At 62.3% G+C, this 2,725-nt stretch overlaps 1 pseudogene; it reads right to left on the reverse strand.

Moving 5' to 3' along the window:
• Positions 1-1,048: 1,048 nt before the first annotated feature.
• LOC102383097 overlaps positions 1,049-2,725 on the reverse strand; it is a 7,817-nt pseudogene continuing 6,140 nt past the window's right edge.

Raw genomic sequence — 2,725 nt, forward strand, 5'->3', positions numbered from 1 at the left:
TGGGACGTGGGGGTACAGGTGCCAGGCTGAAGCCTTTCCTTGGGACATGTGGCTTCCAGCTGGAAGATGGGATCAGAGCTGGGGGAATTGGTCTGGGGTTCGGATCATCCCCTGACACGTGTTGCTGCTTGTGACTCTGGGCCATGATGAGAGCCTATCTTCCCCTCGCCCTTCAGTCTGAGAGTGCTCCTTGCCTCCTCTGCCCACCTGCGGTGACTGGAGGAGGCATACCCATGACTTGCTGTAGCCCCCAGGGCATCACCACCCTGGCCTTGCCCTGCACTCCCATCCCACACACTCCCACCTTAGAGCCACAGTTGTCCACCAGACCTAGACTTGGCTTCCCAGCTGGGGGGCGGGGTGTGGATCCTGTGGTGGTATGAGCTCTCCAGGGGCCTGGGTTCATTTTCTCCTGCTCTCTGTCACAGCCAGGTCATCGCCAGCTGCCTGGGGGAGAACTAGGATAGCAGATGCCACAGTGTCACCATGGCCTGTGGCCGGGAGACCTCCCTCAGGTCTGGAAGGCGTGGATGACAGGCTGCAACAGGTAGCACCCCCTGTCCTCAATCACCAGACACATGCCCACCCACTCCCTTGGCCAGCTTGAACCCAGTTCCTGGAAACCTCTGCTGTGGGCTCCCCTCACCCCACTGGAGCAGCATCAGGCACCTCCTGTCCCAGACAGCCTCCGGGACTGCCTGGTGTGAGGCGTCAGGTGATGCCATGGAGTCACAGGCCCTCTGGGCCGGGCGACAGGTGGGTCTAGGCTGAAGCCTTTCCTTGGGACATGTGGCTTCCAGCTGGAAGATGGGATCAGAGCTGGGGGAATTGGTCTGGGGTTCAGATCATCCCCTGACACATGCGTTGCTGCTTGTGACTCTGGGCCATGATGAGAGCCTATCTTCCCCTCGCCCTTCAGTCTGAGAGTGCTCCTTGCCTCCTCTGCCCACCTGCGGTGACTGGAGGAGGCATACCCATGACTTGCTGTAGCCCCCAGGGCATCACCACCCTGGCCTTGCCCTGCACTCCCATCCCACACACTCCCACCTTAGAGCCACAGTTGTCCACCGGACCTAGACTTGGCTTCCCAGCTGGGGGGCGGGGTGTGGATCCTGTGGTGGTATGAGCTCTCCAGGGGCCTGGGTTCATTTTCTCCTGCTCTCTGTCACAGCCAGGTCATCGCCAGCTGCCTGGGGGAGAACTAGGATAGCAGATGCCACAGTGTCACCATGGCCTGTGGCCGGGAGACCTCCCTCAGGTCTGGAAGGCGTGGATGACAGGCTGCAACAGGTAGCACCCCCTGTCCTCAATCACCAGACACATGCCCACCCACTCCCTTGGCCAGCTTGAACCCAGTTCCTGGAAACCTCTGCTGTGGGCTCCCCTCACCCCACTGGAGCAGCATCAGGCACCTCCTGTCCCAGACAGCCTCCGGGACTGCCTGGTGTGAGGCGTCAGGTGATGCCATGGAGTCACAGGCCCTCTGGGCCGGGCGACAGGTGGGTCTGGTCCCCTATGGACCCACCATGACCAGAACCAGAGTGGGGCCCATGACAAGGCCCCTTATCCCAGAATGCCTGTTGGGTCTGTCCCATCCCCCACCGCTTACCGATGCTCCTCTCGATGGGGGTCTCCAGGGTGAGATGTTGCACACAGCAGATGTACTGTGCCCCTGGTCCCTGGATGTCCAGCAGGTGAGTCTCGTCTCCTGCTGGAAGCTCTTCCCATCCTGTGCTAGGACGGCCGTGCCGGGCTCCACCCTCCACTCAGTCCAGTCTGGCTGGATCACATCAGTGGCATCTCCCTTGTGCATTTGCAGCCAGGTCACGCTCAGCTCCCCCGGGAAATGCCCCACAATGCAACAGCTCAGGGCGACTCCCTTCCCTGTGGCCATGGACTTGGGCCGGGAGATTTTGGACACGTCCGGGGGCCGCAGGAGACCTGGGGAAGGGAACAGGCAGAGGCAGGGACAGGCCCCGTCAGGGGAGCCGCGGCCTGGCAGGGGCTGCTCCCCGGCCCCTCACACACCACACAGACCCCACACCCCTGCAGCGGGGCTGGGACCCCAGGACACGGCCCCTCCTCACCCGCGGCCCTCAGGCTGAGCTCTCTCTCGCTCGGGGGCTCTCCGGGGCCGTGCTGGACGCACACTCGCACTCGCAGCTCCGGCCGGGTCAGGCTCCGGCTGGGCACTCTCCAGACGCTCGTCGCGGTGAACGTGCCGTCCGCGTTCTTGTCTATCTGCGCGGGGTCTTCCCTCCAGCTCCCGGCCCCGTCCCAGCCCCACTGGATCGGGGGCACCTCCCTGGGGTAGAAGTTGTGGAGCTGGACAGCAAACGGCACCTTGTCGCGGGGGTCCCACTCTGGCAACACCTGGATCTCAGACACCTGCGGCCGGGCTGGGGAGACAGCAGGGATGTTAGTACGAGGGACAGCTGGGATCTCAACTGGGGTCCCCCAGGCAGCTGTGTGGGGCTGGGGCAGTGCAGTGATAGCTGGGTCAGGCCTGCTCCACCAATTCGGCCACAAGGCCCTCACAAGAGCTGTCCCATCCTTCACCCCATCATGACGAATATATCTCCTCTGCTTGTGCTTGTAGGGAGGCAGTTAGACGGGCCAAAGCTGCCATGGAGCTGAGGATGGCATCCCAAGTAAAGGACAACAAGAAATTGATTTTTAGATCTATACGGAGTAAAAGGAAGGCCCAGGGAGGAATAGGACCCCT

Source organism: Alligator sinensis, unplaced genomic scaffold (genome assembly GCF_000455745.1).
Source record: "Alligator sinensis unplaced genomic scaffold, ASM45574v1 scaffold657_1, whole genome shotgun sequence".
Taxonomy (NCBI): Eukaryota; Metazoa; Chordata; order Crocodylia; family Alligatoridae; genus Alligator; species Alligator sinensis.